Below are 24,658 nucleotides of genomic sequence, written 5' to 3'. Positions count from 1 at the left end.
CAGATTTTCAAATAGTTGTATCTCGGCCAAATTTTGTCCTATCCTAACAAACAATACATCAATGGAAAGCTTATTCAGCTTTCAGATGATGTATAAATCTCAATTTCGAAAAATTTACCCATGTGACTGGTTTTGTGGTCCTGGGTCACATATAGGTATATATGGAAGTCATAGTATGACAAAACGGTTATACAAGTGATTGTACGTATACTTAATCAAGAAGGACAAAAAAGTACAGGAGTATTTTTGAACAGGATTAGGCACCCCTGTTTTAAAGCAATAGTTCACCCAAAAATGAAAATCCTGTCAGAATTTGCTTTCTTCTGCAGAACACAAGAGAAGATGAAGAATGTTTGTATAGCCATTGCCAAACAGTTTTGGGTGCAATTGAAATGCAAGACAACATTTCTCAAAATATCTTCTCTTTTGTGCACCAAAGAAAGAAAGTCAGAAAGAATTTTGAATGTCATGCGGGAGTAAACGTGATGACAAAAAATGACATAATTTTGCTTGTTGATGTGGGTGAAGCCTACAAAATCTACATTAAAGAAGTCAAAAAGTTGGCTCAATCAGAAGGTCAATAAAAATGTGTCTTTGGTGTGTTAGCAAAAACTGAGCAGCTGTTATTGTTGTGCTATGTGATTTGTGGAAAACATTTATTCATGCCCCCCCCCCCCCTTAAATTTCAGCTCAGAACATCAAAGTGTTTCAGAGCTATTTATTTTTATTACAGTTAAATTTTTAAATCGACAAACCAAGTAAATTAGCAATGAGCTCCAAAATATATCCAGACCTTGTCTATAACTGACCAGCGAATTAATTTTTGTGAAAAAAAAAAGAAACATGTAAAAGCAAAAACCCCATGCTAGAGATGCTAGGGAAGTTGATGTATTAAAAAAGGAAAATGAGCTCTGCTCTTTCTTCTTGTGAAGAAAAAGAAGAAATCCAAGTACTGAAGTTAGAGCCAAGGTTGGCGGGTATGTCGGAACTCCAACTGTGAGAGTTGAAAGACTGAAATACTTCCAGTTAAGTAAGTAGAAGCCATTAAAAGTCATGTCACTGTGCTTCTCCCTTATGTATGAGTAACTGATATAATCACTGGTGATGTGCACCAGCTCACGTGCTGCTCATCGCCATGCATGCTACATACTCACAGTTCACCAAGTATCTAACACTCTTGCGTCTTGCCTCTCGCTGCTAGAAACATGTGCTCTGCATATGAAACAGGCCTGTGTAATCCAATCATGAAAACGTATGCCCTAAAGAGCCACATTGCTTGCCTATGCATGTTGATAATCCTGTTTATATAATCCATGCAATGTTGGTTGGAATAAACCTTCCGAGTGACATTTAACCACTTTTGATGCAAACATATTCTTCAGCAATTAATCATTTTAGGCCTTACATGTAACATCCTGTGAATTTACCTCAATACACTAATGAATGATTCTCCCTCCATCCCTGCTGTGCAGAAGGGGTCAGAGCAGACTTCACCAGATTCCCAGTACTCTTGCATCACGATTGAACTCCGGAGACTCCAGCCGGCTCTGATGAATGGATAGTGTAATGAGGAGGCACACAGCTGCAGCGCAGTGAGGTAAACCCAGCCCAGACAGTTTGCAGGTCGCAGACGGAGGGAGAACGCTTCATGCAGGCATGAGGGATCTGATAATGGAAGAAGTCGCCTCGGCGGGAGCCTGCCTGGAATTACTAGCTCCTTTTATGAAGTGCTATGGCTAGGGAATGCTAATGAGAAATTTGATAAGGCATAGAGGGTCGTCAAGTGCAAGGTGCCATGCCAGGAGGTGTGAATACACGAGCTGCGCTAGGCTGTTTGTTTTCTTTGACTGGATGGAGATAAGAGGGGAGGCCCTTAACGGGGACATTAAGCATCAGCACCTGTGTCAGGGAGCCAGGTAGACCTGAAGACATTTGTTGAGTAGTACGTTGAGACAACCTGCTTTACAGAGGCGTAACTGCTTTAAAGGGGTCATGACATGAGAAACCAAATTTGCCTTGATCTTTTGGTATATAAGAGATCTTTGTACTTTTAAAACTTCCTGCAAGTTTCATAGCTTTAGATGCCCTCCCCATTATAAACGAATCATTTATTTAATCAAGCTCTAAATACAGCTCGTTCTGGATCCATGGTAAGAAGTGACGTCACGGTACGAAGTGACGCACCAGTCGTTTGCATATGACCGCCTCCAGCACAAGACTACTGTGCCTCAGTCATTTCGCATCGTCGCATGATTCGTTGTCACGCGCCCCACAGGAATTCAGTCGTCGACGTGCAGCGAGTGGGTCTCTTTACAAGATTGCTATGGGGCCGCCAAAGCCTTATTTGATCGGTGAGTGATGTGTAGAGACGATTGTGACAGGGCGCATGTTACTGAACGAGCAGAGAGAGCGAGCGAGAGTGCCCCGGCCGCGCGCGCGCACTTTCACTGTCTTTCTCTCTCTCTCCCTCCCTCCCTCGTGCATATGCATCAAAATAACCCGTATTCAAGTGTCTCGGGTTACAAATCTGACATATTAATTCAAAATAGCTTCACACTGCCCATGTGGACACGGGGTAATCCATTCTTAGTTGTTAGTGGTGGACAGATGGTTCATTTTCTGGCTTTCTATATCTATGTTAATAACTGATGCATAAGCACTGACGTTAGCCAATCATAACAGTGGGTGTTAACACTGAACTCTTAAAGGGGAAACACCCCTAAAACAGACTGTTTGAATCAGAGGATGAGAAACAGGATGGGAAATTATCATAAATCACTACATTTTAAAGTTTGTTTTTCCAAAAAACTATAGTAATAATATAATTGTGCCTAAGGCAACATAATAAAACAAAACAAAAAATCATGTCATGACCCCTTTAAAAGAGGTTTTGGAAGTGAATATATTACTTAGGTCCCTATATTACAGCAGAAAACCAGGGGCCCAATTCAATTCTGTAATTGAATGTGTTTAGTCAAGTCTAAGTCAAGTCTATATCATGCGTTTTTATATCCAGTAAGTCCATTTGAGACACGACCACATCATATTGTTAACGGTTATGTGTAGCGGAATATATTTTTCTGTCACTGTAACTGTGACAGCCTGTGTTTTAGCATTAAACCGATGAAATTATTTGCATATTACATAGTAGTTACGAACACTGTACATATATTTTTTATCTTAGAGATGCACAATGTATTTGTGTGTATATATATAATATTTAAAGGCACAATATGTCAGTTTTTTGCATTCAAATATCCAAAAACCACTAGCACAGTGTTATATATTTTGTTCACTTGTGTACTTACATTATCTCAAATGTTTCCAACAATGTTTAAATCCAGAGAAATTTGCCATTTTAACCAGTGTAATGTCCCCCCTCATTGCGTCGCCTGTCAATGGCATCATGGCCAAAGATAACTCCGATGGCCAAGGATAACTCCAAGAAACGTAAGTGTACAGGGTGAATCAAATGACTCTAGAAGAGTTTTGGACAAGAGGAGAAATAAAATGAGTATCAATATCGTTGTGGCATAACACTGTTTAGCAAGACTGGTAAACAAGTATTTGGCAGTGTAATTAAATACAGTAAGTCAGCCTTTTTGCAAATGCTGTGGGTATGTTAAAATGTACTTTTAATTGTATGATTGTTTTAAACATGAAAAACTGCGCAGCGTTACACCACCCAATTTCATTTCACAAATAAAGTGACATACATGAGTAGTTTTTTAGCATTAAACGTTACGTTATTTGTTGCGACTAATTCATTAGAATGAAATTAAATCATGTGATCAAACTTTTTTATTTCCTTACCCATGACCATTATTTGTGAGTCCCGTCAGATTAATTTCCATTGGCAGTTGGGGTGAAGACGACAACTCCCATCATGCCACGCTCCTTCAAAGCGTCATCAAGCTACGCCCTTGTTATCGTTTTGAATATGCAACCTCGAAAATTACATACTGTTGCTTAATATTGCATAATTAATTTTGCATTCTCATTTCCACAATTTGTTTTACATTACCTTTGCTGTCATTTAAACACCCACTTAAAGTATTTTTTTTAAATATTAGTTAAATGTAATCTTTAGCAAATCCTCAAATTAATATTATTCCAGTTATTTTGATCATATATCCTTTATATGGTGCATTATAATTGTTGTGATGCCTAAATTCACTTGTTGCTTTTACATTTTAAAATTGATTTTATTTATTATATTATATTATTTTATTTCTAGTATTTTAGTGTAGAATTTAAACATTTATTAAAATTAACTAAATGTTAAAATTCTACATTATACTGTCTAATAAAATAAAACACTGGAAATATATTTGTTTTATCGTTATGAGCCAGAAATGTAATACCAGCGCATTCCTAATTTATCGGTTTATTATTTTACAATAAAGTAAAGCACATGCTTTCAAGAAGCCATTTTGAATTTATTTGGATTTCCAATCCAAGATGTTCTTTTGCGACCAAAGGTTGTGGCCGTCGTGTCAGTGAAGTTTGCTCATTAAGTGCCAATCAGAGATTACCGCAGGCCATGATTTGCCTGTCTAGTGACGGAGCACCTGTCACAAGTGGCAATCTCTCAACCTACATCTGCATGCTGTGCCATGCCACTGCCTGTCCAGTTTCTCATTATCTCTGTGCCCTTTTACTGCCCACATGTCTCTGTAAGTGGGTCAGAGCTGCTTACATTTGCAGTCTCCAAAGTCCCAAATTTCTATCCATGCTCATTGATCAGTTAGGCTGTGACCCAGAAAGCACTGCTGTGGCTGTCCAGACACTTACCAGAGTTCAGAGGAAATTTGGTGAGTTACGCTCCGTGTGTGTTGTAAATCATCTCAGTGTTACTGTTCTGGAATAACTACGTTAGTACCAATGATTGCTTCTTTACTTGCATGAATATAAAAACATCTGTTCTATATATTATACAATTTGTTTGTTTTTTATACATTTTTTTATGATAGATGGCTAAATTTGAGCTTCTTGAATGGCTGTACAGTTACAAAGACCAATGTGCCTTCAGAACAAAAGCACTATATTTAGAAAATGTTTCAAGCAGATCATGCGTACTGCAATACATGTGTTGCGAAGTGCAGCTTGACACGTCCACTTTATTTTGCACCTAATTTTCAGGAGAAAGGTATATTGAGATAGTCAGCTCGTTTCCCTCCACATCTGCATATTACATGTCCTGAGAGATTTGAATCGGATAAATTAGGGCATCTTTGATCCGACGGACACATCTGTCATTCATTAAGGCTGTCACAGAGTCTCGAGGATACTGCCAGCTGAGGCTCTCCCAGGAGAAGATGTCTCTCTCTGTCTTTTTATGATGCTCAAGATAAAAACACAATTAAAACATTAGCTGGAATGTTCTGCTTAAAACATTTTATTTTTCCCTCAAATGAGCAGTGCAATTAAGAACGTGAAAACTCTGTCATCCTGGCAGGGGCTGTAATGGAATCTGGCAGCTCCGTGACAAGGGTGATTACGAGAACTTTAATTGACAACCTGTCATTCTTCCAGTGTTTCCGACAGACGCATTGTATTGTTTCATCATTTACAAAAGCTTAAGAATTCTTCTAAAATGCATGGTGCTAGCGAACCGCCGTAACCCCACAGTGTGTTTTAATCACGCTCCCCCATGCAGCCTCGATGACCCGTAGAAATGCAGAGATGGCAGCGGGATACAGGCAATAAAGACTCACCATGCCCTCTTCAGCAGTTCTTAAATAGTGATGAGGTGCTTATAAGCAGCACTGCTAGAAGAATAATATCCCCTCAGAAAGCGTCCATACCTGCGCAGCCATGCCTAAGTGGACGTCTGCAGCCTGATGTGAAATTAAAAAATTCACCTCTTACTGTGACTCTAATTAAAAACACTTCAATCAACAATTTTGCATGCAAGATAGCACTTCAAGAAGAGATGCCTGGTGGGTTTGCCTTTTTGCCAAGCATTATTAGCATATTCTTATTGTCTATTCCTCTGTTTAGCCCTGGCGCGTGAACTTTATCACCTCCGATGGTTTGCAACACTGCTCGGTTTCTCTCCTCAAAAGATTTTCAAAACAATTTAATCTAAATGCATAATACTTGCAGCAGCGGAGTACTGCGAAAAATGGCCATGTACATGCATTGTTTTTCTGTTATTTTAAGATGATGCTCTTCAGACCTTTGAACCTACTGAAAATATGATGTATTCAGAATGAACAAAACCGCCCTCTCTGGGATTGTTGGTGGAATCCTTCAAGGTTGGCTAAACAAAAAAGAAAGAAAGAAAAAAAATAAATCAATTGTTCTACAAAGAAATTTCTTCGAATAGTTTGAATACTGTGCGCTTTATTCAAAAGCGAGACTGGTTCTTGCTTGCGTTTGTATTTCAGCTGTTCGAGAGACCGCTACGAGCAAACATTGATTTTCCAGAATCTTTCTTTGATTTGTTCCTCATATCTGTTTATCAGTCAAATTATGTGTGTTTCTAGTGGATGGATAAAAAGGCAATAGAAAGAGAAATAAAGCGCTAACATCCTCTTGCTTTTCCAATTGTTCTGCACCTGACTCTTTTGAAATGTGTAAACATGCAATTCTACTGACTGTATGGTGCTTTCTTTCCATTTCCTCTCCATTTTGCCATCAGCGAGTGTGGAAAGATGGTCAGGACAGGTTGTTGTTTAAGAAACAAACCAGAGCAGGCAAAACTTGTCAGAGTGGCAGAGTTCCTCTCCAAAGGAAGCACATTAAAATGCAAAATCGACCCCATCTGGGTTTGATTTGCAATGTAAATCCACTATGTTGCAACACAGAAACATGACTGTAATCCCAGTATGAGAAACTCTTTGTTGAAGTGCAGCCATGATCTCTTTCTTGTCTTTTTTTCCCAAGAACTTTTTTTTTTCACCCAGATAAAAGTTAATTGAATCGGATCCTAATCTTGTCTGAGATGTGTCAAGAGGGAAAAAAAAAGAAAAAAAAATATTAGTGCGGGTTACAGAAATCCCCTATCTCTCTCTTTTTTTGCCCTCTGGGATCGGGAGCAATCTCAAGGCTGTTTTGGCGATTAGGTCTTTGGTGTTCTTAACTGAATGCCTCTTTTATCAGGAATGCCGGGGTCTTTTTCTCTGCCTGCCTGTGAGGGGAGAGTGAGATGCGGCCTGGGATGTCAGTGATCAGCCACCCTGCTCAGCTCTGCCTGAGTGTCCTCTCTTCTCCTGGAGGGGCTGACATTGAGCTAGACTCAACAGATGACCCACACAATCACTGCACCTGAAAATAAAATAGTCTCCCTTGGGCTCCTACCATCACAGTGTTTCCTTGTCCCCCCCCCCCCCCCCCCCCAAAAAAAAAAAAACCCCACAGAAATCTGTTCCTGAAGTTCTGTGTACGGAGACTGTAGAAGCGTGTGGGATTTTCCAGAAAATCCATGGGATTTTCCAAATATATATATATACAAATTCTATATATAAGTATATATATTCTACTGTATATATGTCAATGTATAATGCATGTGATGCACTGGCACAAAGAATAATTGATTTTCTAGTTTGTTGTTGTATTGTTTTGTAGGTGATTTTTTTTAAGGTCTGAAGAAAAGTGTATGAGAACATGTTGCTTAGCTGTCAGTGCACCCATATAGTGCTGAATTATTGATCAGACTGGGGCTACAGTGAAGCAGAGAGAATATTGTAATTTAGGAGCATTCACATTAATGAATATTGAATAAGATTCCAGAGTTCAGTAAGATTTTTAAATGGCTCCGCTGTTCACATCAGAATACTAAGAATGTTCTCTGACAACTTGTTGAAGAGCAATTTAGAATTAAAATCTACACTACTGTACAAAAGTTTGGGGTCAATACGATTTTTTAAAAGAAATTTATACTTTTAATTCAGCAAGGACATCTTCCAAAAAAAAAAAATTAAGCAATGTTTTCAACATTGATAATAATAATAATAGTAATGATGCTGAAAATTCAGCTTTGCCATCACAGGAATAAATTGCATTTTGTACAAATATTTTATAATATTACAGTTTATTACTGTATTAGATTTTTTTTTCCATACTGTATTTTTGGGGGGTTAATTACTCCCTTTATTAAGAGCCAAACCAAGATACATAAAGTGAAAATTGTTTTCCATGCTTGATTTAAGGATGACCTATTAAAGCTTAAAATGAAAACTGTCTTTCACTCATCCTCTTGTTATCCCAAACCTATGACTTTCTTCAAAAAAGGACAAAATGCGAATATTTGAAGAACGTTCTGCCTACTTTTTTCTAGATAATGATAATGAATCACAATTGGAATAATTAATCTGTCACATTTCCACAAGGTTATGCTCTGCTCTGAACTATAACAATGCCATTCCCTCTAAACTCATATTTCCTCGCCTTTGTTCAGACAAGCTGTTCAGACTGTTAGATCTCTGTTTTCCCCAGCAGAGAGTGATTTCAGAAGACCACAGGACTGAATGTGAGAAGGGTAGAAATATGTAAGGGCAGTCACTTCTCTGCCAGAAACCATATTAAAATTGGTCTTACTTTTTCAATCTGAGATGTCCTGGAAGGAAGAGGGGAGGAAAAAGTCATTAAACTCTAACGCTTTCCCTCTAATAAAAATGCATGAGGCTGAACTGTGTTTTGAGAAATTGAATTATTAAAAGCAAACATTGTACCAAAATATATTTAAATCGATCAATTTTTCTGCCTACAGTATGTGACTGTTACATTATCAGAAGTAGAACAAATGTACGTCATCACTTCAATGTCTCATTTAACCTGACTTTCTCTCCCTTCTTGCATCCAGCTGAGCTTAATACAGTAAGTCAAGCTTAACGTCAACGTCTGAAGCCCAAGAACGAACAATATAATTTAAGCAGTTACTAATTTTTTTAATGATCAGGACTGATGACCAGCCAAATTTGATGTATTGTTAGAGTTTAAGATACTTTTAGGCACTGGATTTATGAACCTCTCTACTGGGAGATAAATGTCTTCCATATTTTACGCTGTCATTTTTTTATTCACGCTAGTAGCAGTGTATTTGTGCACATTTCTAAAGACAGAATGCTAAAATAATGTCTGAGCTACCTGTCATTTACAGACCTTGAATGCAATGGGGAAGGTGGTATTTCACATGCTCAATCATTACTACCTGACCAATTAGATGTAAGAGAACCACACAAGATGGAGTCTGCCTTAAGGAGCAGGTGTAAGCCATGACTGCCTCACTGCAGTTGCTAAGCAACTGAATCTATCTGTTATTGAGAGAACTTGTTGCCAGTGAGCAACTATATATATCTATATAGTTATAGGATTGTGTGTGTGTGTGTGTGTGTCGAGCAATAGTTTGAAGAAGAAAAAAAAAATACTTAAGGCAATCTGTCCCCTCAAAGAGTAGAATCAGTATAATGGAAGAATCTGGTGTTGGTCTCTCTCCTTTCTTCATTTTTAATGTTATTTGGCTTATTGCTACTTTTATTTATAGGAATGGTAGAAACATTTTTGGTAAATCATGGGTAGAAGAGGGAGAATGATGCAAGGTGGAGTTCAGTTGTGCTATGCTTTAAGGTGTTAACGTAGCCTATCTGATGTTTTTCTGATAGATCTGTCTTTAGGTCTGTGTGACCTGTTGAATCCTCTCAAAATGTTTGATACTGGCAATGTAAAATTAACCAAATTGTGAATATTGTGGCTGTTTTGATAGAATATTTGCTTGGCCATCAAGTTCCTATAGACACCTAGACTAGTTTCATGACCATTCCTCACAGATTTTCAACCAGATTTGTATTGTTAAAGTGTCAGTAGTATAAATAAACAAATGCATGTTACCTGTACCCAGTTTTGTTAAAATTACAGATCTTATTTCCGCATTTTTGTATGCGGACTGCCTCATGGACAGTTGCCTTGACAGAGGCCTTGGATGGCAGTGGGCCATGTGCATTATGGGTGTTGAAGATTCTATCATATATTATCATATATTAAAGATATTATCATATATTCATATATTATGCATATTATGCAGGTAAATGGTGTCTTTAATATTGATACGTTTAAATGAAAATTAAATAATCTTCCTATGTAAGTCATCCTTCCTCTGATTGGACAAAAAACCTTTTTAAATTGAGTACCCCCAAAAGTCATGAGATACTGAAATATACCAGCCCTAGATATGATATTGTCACTATAGTTATGCTGCATATGATGAGCAGAAGACAATAGGAGCAGGTTGCTGTTCAACATCATTGCTGTTGGCTTGTATATGTGTTCAGGCACCTGACCTTGTGGAGATTGTGAATGTTCTGTGCTGATACGAGACAGGTAATATGTACGTATGAAATTTGATGTATGTTTGCTGGCAGGGACTGCAACATGATAAAAACAAATGAGTACAATGACACCAAGGACATACATCAGAATACAGATGCAGTTGGAGTCTGGACTTGTTTGAAAGGACACACATTACACTGAGATTTATCAACAGTTTTTTTAATCTGTTGTGCAAGCTATGGGCATGTATGTTTGTCCTCGTCGTTGTTTAACTTTGATCTGTCCTTGAGGAAACTGAAAATATTTTCTCAAGAAGTGTGATGGCCTTTCGTTCTCTCAGGGATGTTGGACAGGAAATGCAAACTAATGAGTGTAACAGACAGAGATGGAGAATGAATAGGGGCTCATAAATTAAAGTTACACGCCTGGCTCATCTGCTTGCATGAAAGACAGGCTGCCTATCTATGGCCCTTTTTCTGTGTATGTAATTAATACATTAAATATTATATCAATCCTGCTGCCCACAGCTGTTTGGTTCAAAGGAAGTTTTGTATCATGGCTGAGTGCCCAGGGCCCAGCGCAGGAGAAAGCCGTGCCAGTTTTGCCAAGGGCTGACTGATCACAGGAAGGAACTGCACTTTGTAATTCAGCGGAGGATAAAGCTGAGAGTCCTACACTTGTGGACCATGCTTTTTTCTCTCACCCCCCCCCCCCCCCCGCACCCAACCCATCAAATCTTCGAATTCAATTTCAATGGATTCCTTTCACATAAGCACACCATTGTCATGTTTTTCTTTTGTTTTGTTTTTCTTCTGACCTGATGGTTGTCTTTGTTTATTGTCGCCACCATTTTTGGTTCGCTGCTATCTCATTTGCGTTCTCCTCTGACAGGATTACCTTTGTACTGGGAGACAAAGAAGGCAAAGAAAAACACTTGGCTTGTCAGGGGGACAACAACTGCAAATGCTTATCTTGGCCCTTTGATGAGAGGGACAGCCAAGGTAATTTAGAGTATAGGTTTCTAATTTACTTCTGAATTTTTGTGCTCTGCTGTACACCACAAAAAAAAAAAAAAAAAAAATACTGTACACTTTTCTTACTTAGTATTTTGTCTTGTTTCCAGTCCAAATATTTAAAAATTCTTTAATCAAAATGCATTTACTAGATAAATAAAATGGCATAAGATATTATGTCTTGTTTTCAAAAATAAAATAAAAACAATAATAATAAGTGAGTTTTTGCTTAAAACAAGCTAAATTACATGCCAGTGGGGTAAGAAAAATAATCGTGTTTTAAGATGCAGATAATTTGTCAGATAATTTTGCTTCTTCTGAAAACAAGACATAATATCTTACTATACCATTTTATGTTTTAATTTCATTTTACTTAGTAAATGCTTCTTGATTTAAGAATTTTTAGATATTTGGACTGGAAACAAGACAAAAACACCAAGTAAAAAAATCTTTTTTTTTTGCACGTTTATCTTAACGTGGAAGTTAGCCATTCATATGTAGTATACATAATGATACTAAATTATATTAACTCTTTTTCTGCCATTGATGGAAATTTCCATCATTTGTGAGACTATGCTTCCCCGCCATTGACGGAAATTTACGGCTTTCTGTGTTTTTACTGTTATACGGTTGGGGGGCGTTATTACACATCTTCTGAAAGAATACTGAATCTCCTGATCAAAAGACATGCGAAGAAGATGCACAAACATGCATATGATTACATACAGTATGATATCACTTATGTAAAATAACACGGTCACCCACAATAAACAGCATATAAATCAAAACTGCTTAATGCTACTGAATGAAATGTCAGCCCAGGATGAGCTATAGAGTGGTGCAGGTATGATGCCGTTGTAGGCCAATCGTCAGTTAGCATCACACTGGTTTTGTCCATCAAGATCATTTTCACAGATGAACACAAGTTTTATGAAATTTGAAGCCTGAATGCAGTCGCCAGAAGTAAAAAGCTAAATGTAGGGTATGAACTAACTACACCACGGTCCCACAACCTCAGTGTCACCATCACTAAGCTTTAGACAACTCTTTCAGTTTTTATCTAAAAACATATTTCCAGAAAGTTTGAGTAAGAATAGTTTAAAAGAGTACAATTATGAGCATAATGAGGCTGTAAAAGTGGACTGAGCTTACTTGTTCAGTGTGATGACATTTAATGTCCCCGACAGCCTCTGTAGTCCCATTTAGTCACTTGTCAGCAACCACCTTTTTCAAGACATGTAGCTTTAAAGGGGTCATATGATGTGATTTCTTGTTTTCCTTTTTCTTTAGTGTGTTATGTAGCTGTTTGTGTATGTATACGATCTGCAGAGTTACAAAGCTCAAAGTCTCAAACCCTAAGAGATATTCTTTGTAAAAGTTAAGGCTCAGCCACACCTTCCTAAAACGCTTCATTCAAACACGCCCCCACAAATCTATGTCAGTCTGTGGGGGCAGAGTTTCATAACACCGCCCAAATGTATACGCAAAGAAAGAAGGCATAACTTTTACTCTCACTGTGTTATTGTTGCCGCCAGCGACTGTTCTTCCTTTTTGATCAATTCCATGTTCAGTTATTCATATAACAAAATATTCTGGGGGGGGCATGAGATTGTTATGAAAATGATCAAAAATACTGGCAGTGGCTGGCAACTTAAAAAAAAAACACTAACAGGGAAAGAGTTAATTAATTAATGTAATTATTAATTTAATTAATTTAATAATATGCCGTTTTTTTAAAAAAAAGTTTTAATGTTGTTAGTGTTTTTTATGGTGTTAATTCATGTTAAAAAAAAATGCTATCTCTCACTTTGACATCAGCAAACCTGAATTTGCTAAATGTGTGACATTTAATTAGCATCATCAACAAGTATGAAGTGCCTCCTACAAGTGAAACATACTTTGTTACCGTATATATATATATATATATATATATATATATATATATATATATATATATATATATATATATATATATAATAATAAATTTTGTGTTTTTTGTGGTTCACATTTTGCCACTGCAGTCCCATAGCAGCAAAATGTAAGATCCAAAAAATATTTTTGAGATTTCTTTAAAAAAATTAACTGATTGACAGCCCGATCCATTAAATATTTGCAACACTGTTCCCATTAGCCCCAGGGATCTTTAGATTGAGGTATTTGAATCGAATTGTCAAAAGAGCCGCAGAAAAACACTTTAGTAAATGTCTTTTTAAAATAGTCTTTTTTTTTTCCTGCTTTTTCCTGCTTTTTGCCCATCTGATTAATTGGTAGCAACAGGAAAAAGCTACTGGATTGTGATGCAGACAAGAACTTAAATTCTGCACTTTAAAGTTACTGTGCTCTCCAGGTGTTGTGCATGGCACACAGTTTGCAGCATTACTACAGTCTGCAGTGCTTCTGAATAGCAGTCTGCCTGTTGATGTTCAGCGTACATGCCTCTGTCATCAAAACTCTGTGGATCTCTGGGTTCACTGCACTTTGGTGAAACAAGGCCACACCAGTCAGAGACACAGGCCATTTCACTGCCTCATTAGCAAAATAAATGTGAATGAGCACAATGCCAGCTAGTGGGCTTAAAGAGTCATACACAATACACTTAGCTATTGTCATTCAGATCTCAGGGTGAGAATCACAGATTGATATCAGACAATACCGTTTCACTAGACGGGGACTGGAGAGACATTCGCTTTTGTTCTTTTTGACTGAGGGGGGCTCCCCGAAACCCGCACGTCTCCCTTCTTCGCATCCCCGACAGGACTCTGAATTAGCCCTCTTAATTAACATTTACCAAACATCTAGTAGCCGTGTTAAGGTAATGGGACACCCCTTTAATCATTAATGGAAACAAATTAACCTTTGAATATCAGCAAGAGGAAGGTTGTTAGTCGTACCCTCATCAACCATGTTCTGTCAGCCTGCTGGCAGAAGCACGAAAATGCTGCAGCGCTCTGTGCCGGGCTGCCCTGTTGCAGCTGGGGAGGGAAGTAGCATGTATGTGGGACATTAAGACGCTCATTTTAGTCCTGCACAATCAAATCAGGTCAGCGCAATGCACTGCAGCCCGCAGGAAATAGCCAGTCCAGAAAGGCCTTGCATTGAGTTAATTAGACCTTCATTTACTGAACTGTCACTTGATTGCTTTTTGATGGGGTTTAGAGTAACAGAGCATTTTTAAATTTAGCAAAGGCTTGTCATATAATTCTCGGGAAGCAATACTTTTCTTTAAAAAGAAGAAGAAGAAGCCTGGTCTGATTTTTCAGACATCGTAATGAAACTGATTTCGGAAGGAGCCGTGTTGTTTCCCGTCCAAGCCCGTGGTGATCAGCGGCGCGGTAATTAATGCGGTTGCAGTGAGGCCGATCGCACATCCCCGAGACCCTTACAATATGTGACCTTTAAATACCACACTTGGAGCTGGAGTTTGGCAGTAAGCGAGGCTGGGCCGTGTGTGTAAAAGTGGACATTTGGTGATGATTCTGGAGAATGTTTGACACAGCTGTGAGGGGACAGCTGCCATGAAGCTGTCTGCTGGAGAGAAATAAACACATCAAGTGTGTGTAGATATAGTTATATGTGTTTATTTGCATTAATTGTTACATTAAAACCTTCTGAAATGGTGAGCTCTGCAATGCAAGGAATTTGACTTTCAAATGAGATAACGTAAACCTGATATATCTGATATATCCATTATTCAGATTCCCTCCGCACCAAGTGTCCATGTGCCTGTGAGTCCTCTTGAGTGAACGAGAAGAGATATTTTGCGGATGATAGTTTAATGCAAATCAAATAGAGCTCAGTCATTCTTTATTCATGAGCGTACTCCACGACTGGCCGCCGCTCTGGCTGTTGTGTTGTGTGGAAGGGAAGGTCAGAGTAAGGTGAAGTATTGGCATGCCTGCGTCTGTGGTGCACTGGAGCAGACCAAGACAGAAAGACAAATGGCCGTACGTGTCCGTTCAGGGCTAGTGGCTATGATTGTCTCTTTAGAGATTTGTGGGTGTCAATGAGCGGGTGTGTGTACAGGTGGGGGCGAGGTGGGCTGCGCTCGCGTTTAGAGGCTGTTTCCCGATACGTCTCCTCTGTCTCTGGGGTTCAGACTCAAATAACGAAGCCTCGCCCAACCACTCTGAGCGAGGGAGAGCTCCTGGCTCTGTCGCTGCAATAATAATTATAAAAATTAATAAAATGTGTCAAAGCGTGAGAGCCAGCGGTGCTTACTAAATCATTTATGTGGCAATGACTCATAGACTAAATTTTATCACAACAAATCAGCAACGCAGCAGAACTTTTCTCCCGCGCTCATTCTTTTACCCTGTTTTTTCATTAGTCTAAAATCAGATTACAGATTGTAGCTTCTGTGCAAGAAATAATAGCTAAATGATACGATGCTTCCTTAAATGTGCAGCATTCCCACAAGCATTCTCTTTAAACAATTTACTTTCATAAACAGTGTTTATTCACAAGGCATCATTAGTTAACTGTAATAAATATAGTAGATTGTCTTTTGATCATCCGCATTTAGATATTTAATTTCAGCAGTCTATGGAATGCTATAGAAAAACAATAAAATTTGACTCGCTAGTAATCAAGCAGTGTAAATTGGAAGCTCATTAAGAATGACAGCGTAATTACTTTGTGGCCTTATAGTCAGATTTACGCTCATCAATAAATACGGTGCAATCAGCAGGCTTTCATTATGGTGTGCTCCTTTTCACCGGCTAAGAAGCTTGATAATAAAGGAGACTATATAATTTACTTGAAGCATGAATATCACAACAAATGACAGTCATTCCTCCCTCAGTGCAGACTCATGGTGAATCCCCTAATTACTCTACCTGCTTCAGTGTGCTGTGGTAGCACATTCAACTATGTTTCAATGAATTTGATACTTTCTGTATGTTTTTGAAAAGATGCAAGGCATCAGATTATTACAAGGTCTCATGTTCTTGGCAATGAAGGTAGCCATGTTAGACCCATTATATTAAATGTGATCAGATTATATGCTTGCTGTAAATGAATATGTCCACCGTTGCTAGTCTCCCATTAGTGTTAGAAATTTGCCAAAATAAAACTTTACTTGCCAGGAGTTTCTTAGTGAAAGGCTCTCAAGTTGATGTTTATGTATACCATTCAGCATCAAACATTACACAATAAAATACAGTGTAATGGATTGTTCAATGGACTGCAGTACAGATTAGCAATACAGCACAGCACAGTATTTCAAGGCAAACTAGTGTTGTGAAGCAGAGTGGCTATTTTTATATAAAGTGGAAGCAGCAGAATTTATTATAAAAGAACATTTTGATTTTTTTACTGATTCTTGATAAATGTTTTTGAACATGGTGGAATAATCTGTTCCACATGTGATCAGATCATTTTGTTGGTTTAACTTTGCTTAATTATCATCATCATCGTGGCATTATTATTATAATGAAATATTTGACAGTGTTGGGAAAAAAGTTGAGTTTTAAAATGATCCTTTTTTTCAGGACACAGTATTGTTTCTTTAAAAGATACATATTATATTTTATACATTTTATATATTTATTTCACTATATCATTTAATTCTCTCTATGAAGTCTGAGGGCAGGTGATTGCTTGGGAATAAGTGATAATGCCATGATTTTGATTAAAATATTGAGAAAATCTGATGGAAAATCAGGTCATTTGTCCCACAACAGGTCCGATCAGGTCAGGTCAGGTCACTAACATATCATTAACAGTGTTGTGATGAAAGGTTGTCAGTGTTTAAAGATGTGACTAAAATTCTGTATAAAGAGAACAAGACTCATTTGCAGAAGATTAAATGCATGTGGGAACGAATAGTTATTTTGACGATTAATGCTCTTAGCTTGATACAAAGTGAATAGTTAAGGCAGACAGACACTCGCCTCATTCTGTTTAAGGATTCACCTCTTCAGCTGAGAGTTTGAAGGTGCTTGCCTCATAATTGGCTGCGTGAGCCCCCGGCCTTTCAGCTGTCAAACACTCATTAGATAAAGATGTGCATATTAAGCTGTTATTGATGGCTTTGTCTGATTTATTTGCATTATGTTTTGATTCGGAAGCACACAGAGGAAGATGGAGTTATAATGAGAATCATCATCAGGGCAATGAGGTTGAAAAGCAGTGGAGCCATACAAATGTCATTACCAACTGTGCAGCAGGTACTCAATGAAAAAATAATGGCTGAGAGATGCACTTATAGGCACAGTGTTTCAATGCTCCCTAAAGAGGAAAGGTAACAAGGCAGATAGCAATGTATGTAATGATACCATAGGGCATAACTTGCTCTATTTTCAGATGAATAGTTTTAAACGGGGTTAGACTTTAGATTCAGTGTTTAATTCTGTGAAGTGAACCTCTATCCGGCCTTCAAAATATGTAACAAAGTTGTTCTAATAGGTATTATAACTGTATTTAGTGACAAACCAAAAAAAAAAAAAAAAAAAAAAAACTTTGAGTAGAATAGATTTGAGATATTTTCAGGTTTATTATCAGAAAGGGCAAACTGAAGAAATGTTTATAATAATACTGGTTTGGTTGGTTTGCCTAATTTAGGTGCTATGCATTTATGCTAAAGTGATCTCATTGTTGAACTATCTACATTTTTGCAGCATCTAAAATAAGCCATTTGACTTTCATTTATGAACATCTTTTGAGGCATGCAAATATATTTTAATTCCTGAAATATTAAGTCGATTTTATTGTCAATGTTATGCAATATTGGTGTTTTAAGTTTGTTGATGATAATTAAGTTCAGCCATACAATTGTGCCAAATTACTTTTCTTTGTTTGTTTTATTTTTAAATAATATACAATTATATATTTCATTAAAAAAAGCCTGTCCTCAAAGAGGCTTCCAAAAAGTTTTACCCTCCTAGTCAGCTGATTCGTAAAAAGATCTGTTGAAAGTGCCTCTTTTATTTGCTGTCAGTATGCTCTTAATCGTCTGTTTCGGTGTCTTTTAAAGCATACAAAACGTTTTCTTGAAAATCTTTCATACGAGTTCCTATGAATACTAATGAGATTACACTCATACCTAGACTATACCACTAACTATTTAGAGAGATAAATCAACTCTGGTTTCAGTTATCCTGAAATCCTGATGTTCTGCAATACCTGCTGCTTATGCACGCCAACTCGTCATACAGATGAGGGAAAATACATTTATACACGAACACTGTATGAGTAATGACTCTCTGAACAAATTAGACTTACATGAGGGGAAGTATCACCATGCACCGTGCATGTAGACACGCAATGCAATGCCTTCATCTCAAAACAAGAGATAACATATCAAATGAGGATGTCAGAGGGGAGGTGAGGAGCTGCAATTGTATGAATTTGATACAATCAAACAGAAGTGCTTTGTATAAGAAAGAGGCAGTGAATTCTATGATCAAAGGTCTTTTTTTGTTACGGAGTACAATTTCATTTCCTCCAATCTGTCTGCAAGATTAAGTGCCAGCCCTGCAAATGACTGTTATTCGTTTTGATGTCAGTGAAGACAGACACTCTGGAACAATGCAATATTGAGCTTACAGACATGCAGATTGTAATCGAGGGGTATACAGTGGAGACATGGTTATAGCAGCACTCAGAATCGAGGTATTATCTTGCTTGCATGTTTATTTAATGGGAACAGACACAAGCGTATGCAGTGTGATGCAAGAGGATGTGTTTTCCGTGCTGGGGAAATGAAGGCAAAAGTGCATTTGGTGGATACAGCTGTCCTTTAGGACCACTGCCATGTCTTGATGACACAATTCAATGCTCTTGTTTTTAACTGGAAAACATTACAAATTAGACATTAGACGAGTTCCAAAGGTGAATCTGGCTCTTAAAGTTCAACAATTTTCCTCTTATTTTAGAGAAAAAATAGAAGTCAGCCACTATAATCACCCAGCGTATTGGAACTGGCTGCAGTGTAATGGCATATAACAGCCACTGGCTGAAAAGGGGGCACACATTAATAACCAGGCGGCTCCATTCCTCCTCTATTAATCATTAAAGCGTATTGATTCATAAGAGCCTTGCTTTCCTCCTCAGTTTAAATGAGAATGAGCTCCAAATTGATCCATCAATCAATCATTGGTTGCACAGTAAGCATCAAAATGGCTTGTGCTTGGGCTTCTTGTAGGCTGAAATTACTGAACACCAGCAAACAATGTGTTTGATGAAGCCCGTAAGCCAGTGTAAGTTTGCACCACACAGAGTCACTTAAAGGTCAGTTGAAGCTGGAAAGTGCTGCTATTGATAGGACTCTTTACAGACTGATAACAAGTACATGAGATGACAGTGGTATGGAAAAATATGAGGGCTGTCAGTTTAACACGTTATTTAATTAATTAGTTATGAAGAAAAAAAAAACCTATGTAGGTCATCTTACATTTCATACAGCTGATTGGTGACTCACATTAGGCAGTGCAACTAAAATTCACGTTTTTGTCCGATATCTATATCATATGATATAGGCTAGTTAAGCAATATCACACAAGTAACGAGGCAAAATATTGACAGAGGAGTCTTGTTTTTTTAGAATAGCACAAATGCATACTGATTTTAGACAACAGTTCAATAAATAAAAAGTTAATATTGTCATATATTTTAGACACAATATTGTCTGTTTTTGTCCACGAAAATATAACATGAAGCCACAGCAGACACAGTTTTTCTGAACGATTTTGCATTTTGAACGAATCAGGTGAACCAATGATTCAATGGCCCATTCTTAAAGAGAGCCATTTACTTCATTCTTGATTGAATTAGCAGTTTGAAAGAATCAAATGAATGACTCGATGACTTACTCATTTAAACATTTACCACCACCTACATGCAGTTTTAGTTTCTCATTTAAAGTATTATTTCATTTAAAAATAATTTCATACTCCATATTATCAAAAAAAAAAAACCTTTAAAGGTATAGTTCACCCAATAATTTAAATGTTCATCATTTACTCACACTCATGGCTGTTGTAGCCTAGAAGTTTATGTAATAAATTCTATTTGATGCTTTTCCCATTTAACACAATAATGACTTCATCTTTTTGTGGTAATTTTTCAGATAAATTTGATGTGTGATTAATTAATCTCCACATCGTGTAATTAATTAGATTAAAAAAAAAAACGTTAATCGCTTGACTGCCATAATATATATATATATATATATATATATATATATATATATATATATATATATATATATACAGTACCTGTATAAATGTAAATAGCTCACTCCTTTTTCGATAAAATAAATAAAATTGTATCTATGTTTTTGCATATTGAATTATTTTGTTTTAATCATTTCTCTCGAATTATGTTGGATTTATTTTTGTTATTTTTGTTATTCAGCTTATCAGTGCATTCTGCTATTGTTTTCTATTTAAAGGATACATTTGATGTTGTCTTAGAATTTTGGCCAGAATAAGGTTTCTTAAGAGGCAGCATTTATAGGTTGTCTACTTTTTTGGAACAGTCTTCACATGAGCATGCTTATGATGCCTTAAACTTGCGTTTCCATAAGCCGTTAACAAGGTTTAGGAACAGAGTATTAAAAAACTGTACAAAACTGCCAAAGTTTGCTAATGTGTTGCAATTTTCTCCTCAAATGAACAGACTGTTTTGCTAGCTCTCACATTTTTTTACATTAAGGACATAACCGAAGTGTCGAAGGTTAATTTGCAAAACATGTCAGATGTTAGACTATTACAGAGGACATATATAATATCCATGAATACTGTATTAGTTGAGTTCAGTGTGGTTCTTCCTCCATATCAAGGTTAACATAAATGAAAGGGAATGAGAGCTTCAGATGAGACACTAAAGAAATAATTACTCCCCGGTGTTCTCAACTGAATCAATGCATTGAGTATGAAGAGTTATGTTTTATTTAAGCTTGCGCGATTCTTCAATTGAAGATGCACTGTGGAATAAATGTTCAACACTTTGTCAGCAGCGTTCAGTTGGCTTAATTTGGTCTAACAATAATTCAAAATAACTGATCATGGAAATTGTATTGTATTAATTTATATCCTGAAAAGTTCTTGCATTGTGTCTTCTGCTATTAAATATTCATTAGGCTTCTGAATACCCTTAAATCAAGGTCTCTGGCATTATCTGTCTCCTCACGGATGTCATTAAGCTCAGCTACAAGCCCTCTTGCTCCACACACACTCTCCGGCGTATAGCAGTCCACAGATGGACACACACGGGGAGGTGTGTGATGGGAGCACGGCCTCAGACGCAGAGCTGTCCCTCACAGCCATGTAATAAAATAAACATGGTCACACACAAACACAAAGCTTGCTACTCAAAAGTAAACTTGTGTGTGCGCAAAAGAGGTCCTGCGGAGAGGGTGTGATTAGCGTATCAAGCATGCATCAGAAGCCCTCACAGCTGTCATTGTGTTCGTGGGACGTCAAGATAAGTAGCTTTAATATTCCGAGTCATCACAGCATAGCAACAGTTGCCTTGCCCCCCTTAGAACGGTGCAGGGGCTTTCTGAGAAGCCAAGCTTTAGAAAGTTGTCTGACCTTTCCCTTGACCCCGCTGCCCTTGCCTTCTTTTGCCCTGACCTTCCGCAAGCTTAGGAACAATGAGCACAGATCCTTAAAGGTGGGAGGCTCTTGGGAGACTACACCACAAAGCAGCGCTAATGCTTTCTGTTTATCCATTTTAATCCTCTGTGGAACTAGTCTGACCTTCTGCCCTCTGCTCTGACCCCACAAACACAGCCGAAACTCCCCCTGCTCGCCAACCAGTCACCAAAGCTTGTGAACAAACCCCAACCACCCCCTCATCAGCATATTCTTTTATTATCTCCTGCAGCATCCCTTAAGATGGCAGTAGCATGCATTGGAATGAACTAATTATATTCTGGAAATAATGAATGACCTTGAATGACCTAGAAGAACCATGCAAGTTTGCCCGTATTGTTCTTCAAGTGTTCTGCAAGCATTCTAAATAATAATGCTGCTACTATATTTTGTTACTCACAACCTTCTAAAGGAAAATAAATGTTTAAATAAATGTCTGAAAAAACATATGGGTAAAAGGTTCCAACACCTAGTGAGCCGACTACCTAGACAGCATTTTTATATATGTGTTTTAATCAAAATGACGGCAGCATTGTATGTAGAAAGTTCCTCATGATAGACGAGAAATGTCAGTTTGGTCAGTACTGAAAATTTGGCAAACCAAGTGAAAGAAAAAAAGCATACTTGTGTTGTTAGCTTTGCAGCATTAAAACTCAAAGCCGCAAATTCACTTTGCAAGTTTGATTCTGTTTGTAAGTTTTCAAGTGGTATCTGTCAATTACGCTTTCTTTTTGTTTGTTTTTTTTGCTATTAATCGACACCAGCCACCTTGTCACCTCATACATATTTTTTTTTTCTTTAAAAAAATTTTCTGTTCTCATTTTTATTTACAAATATGCTAATATTCCTAAGTGGAGATGTTAAAAAGTAGTAACATTAAGAATTTGACACAAATACTTCTCTATAGGATATGAATTAACATAAGACCTATTACTTATAATTACACAGAAGACTAATTACACATTCATTATTTATTTACTTCATATGTACAGTACTTTAATTATAACTGAATAGAAATATATTGCAAGGAGGTGAGCACTCGCCTGCTCTTCAGTGTTTTTAAAGCAAATCTTAATCCTCTGTGACAGTATGGTGGTATAAGATTTAAGGAATGTTGTAAAATTACTTTTTTTTTTTTTTTTACAGTTTTGGAAATGTTTGTCTCTTAAGTTAAGTTTTTTGGTTGTAGTGTTGTTTTGGTGACCCTTCTTTGCTGAGAAGCTGTTTTTCTGTTTTGTCTGTAAATTAGTACATGATTAGGGTTGGTTTAAGTTATAATTGTGAATAATCTTCTAACAAACTTACAACTGAGGACTTCAGTTGCTTCTGAAAGTGCATGATTTTCTTTCTTTGTTCACTTTCTTACATGTCCCATTGATTGCTGTGTGCCTTGCTTCATTTCTGTGGCATTCAGTTGCTGCCTATGAAGTACATTACAGTCATCTGATTATTAGTTAATGTCTTATATAATAATATAATAACTGATTCACATTTCAAATGAGTTATTTCACTTATGATTAATTAACATTTTTGGCTTAAATTTAGCTTAATTTAAAGTTTTATACTCTCTAGTACAGTGGTAGTGAAAAGAAAAGGTAGATATACCATCAGCCTTTCATCCTTTTATACTTAACAGGGATAAAAAAGTAGAAAACTGTGAAGGTGGATTTGATGAGCAGTGTCCTTTTGTTCTGCTGACCAACTTGAGTAAAAATAACTATGTTCTGAAGCTGTCTTTCCATTCCAGCTGGATATCTGCCATGTTGTCGGATCCATCAAATGATTAATGGTCAAGTCTCTTGGGATGGGTCTGATCAATTAAAAATAGATACTGGCGCAGTCTGCAAGAGCGATTGAAAAACAAAAAGCATCAATTACCGAAAGATGTCGGTTCTTGTTTGGTGAATCACATTGATGACTAGACCAAATTTGCCGTGAAGCCATTTTCATTTAGTTTCTAAGCTCATGCCTTGACAACTGACAAAAGAGTCATCGCTTTGCTAGAAGGCAACATGTAAGAGGTAATAATTGCAAAATGCTAAGGACAATTAGCACAAATAAAGGAAGATCACAAATGACTCGAGCACAGATGGTGCATGCAGAAACACATAGCATTTGTCCAGGATGTCTTGCCAGTTTCTTAGATAAATGCTGGTGAAGATTTGATTGTCCCTGCAAGTAGAGGGTTGCATTAGAGCTCTATCTTCTGGAGCAATCTCCACTCAGTACTTATTTATAAGAAAATTGGCACTTTCAAAGACTGCATCACACAATCTATAGTCATCATGAGTCCACTTTTCTTACCTCTCTCTTTTTTTCTTGCGAAAGACAGATTTGAGTTGTTTGAACTGGAGCCTGACTGACGCATGTTTTGTGAGATTAATAATTTGCAGTAAGTTTGCCCTTGAAAATAAATTCAGGGGAGCATAGAGGACACAGCCACCACGGTAGTGGGAGTTAAAATGAGATTTTAGTCAACTATACTGGCCACTTACCACTTTTTGCTTTGCTTATGAGTGCCCTTAAGTCTTTAACTCACCCTTTGGCATTGTATGTAATTTATTGACTCTGGGAAAGAAAGCATATTTTTCATTGTGGCTGTAATGGTCTGAAATCTAATGACTCATGACAAAGAATTGCTTTTTATTTGTGTGATCATTTAAGTGTTGTGCCTTTTGATGGATGAAGAAATTCAAGTTATGGACTGCAAGAATATTGGCCTTGAAATGCGAAACAATCGAGCTTTAATCCTAAAGCAAAAGAGTGGTTGTACTT

This window comes from Scardinius erythrophthalmus, assembly GCF_964197995.2.
Source record: "Scardinius erythrophthalmus genome assembly, chromosome: 13".
Taxonomy (NCBI): Eukaryota; Metazoa; Chordata; class Actinopteri; order Cypriniformes; family Leuciscidae; genus Scardinius; species Scardinius erythrophthalmus.
This window is presented reverse-complemented; position numbering follows the sequence as displayed.